This window comes from Sinocyclocheilus rhinocerous, unplaced genomic scaffold (genome assembly GCF_001515625.1).
Source record: "Sinocyclocheilus rhinocerous isolate Xijiao unplaced genomic scaffold, SAMN03320098_v1.1 scaffold611, whole genome shotgun sequence".
In the NCBI taxonomy this organism is placed as follows: domain Eukaryota; kingdom Metazoa; phylum Chordata; class Actinopteri; order Cypriniformes; family Cyprinidae; genus Sinocyclocheilus; species Sinocyclocheilus rhinocerous.
In genome coordinates, this window is record NW_015623515.1 from 995606 (window position 1) to 996151 (window position 546).

Genomic DNA, 546 nt, shown 5'->3' on the forward strand with positions numbered 1-546 from the left:
AACAACAAAATAAAATGCTCCAAGAACTGGTAACTTAAACAGGGTTCGTACAGATACTGCAAAATAAAATTCCAGGACTTTCAAGGACTTGCACTACTTTTTTGGTTTTCAAGGACTAAAATCAGATCTCACTTATCACTTATCAAAAAATATTGTTATTGTCTTTCAAATTATGATATATAAACTAATAAAACAAATGGTACAAATAAAGTGCAGCACATGCAAAGAATGCAATGACTGTGGCAACTTTAACATTTGAAAGGATACTATGGCAAAGTTATCGCTTTCCTTATTCAAACTGATTTTTTTTTTCACACGAGTATATGATTGACCTCAAGAATGAAAGCTAGGTTATATCATACACTTGGAAAATTATGAGCTATATCAGCGCTTATCAACACTAGGGATGTGACAATAAACTTAGCTCACGAGATGAGACAAAATGCATATACTTGGTTCAATAGAACGAGACAATGTTTTAATACTTTACGAAATATTTGAATGACAAAATATTTGTCTTTTAATTACAAAAAGTAGAACAATGCA

The 546-nt window shown here is 30.8% G+C and overlaps 1 protein-coding gene across 1 annotated transcript in view; it reads right to left on the reverse strand.

Moving 5' to 3' along the window:
- Positions 1 to 546, reverse strand: part of LOC107710430 (regulator of G-protein signaling 12-like) — a 39108-nt gene that overhangs the window by 11801 nt on the left and 26761 nt on the right. The gene's annotated exons all lie outside the window — the stretch shown is intronic.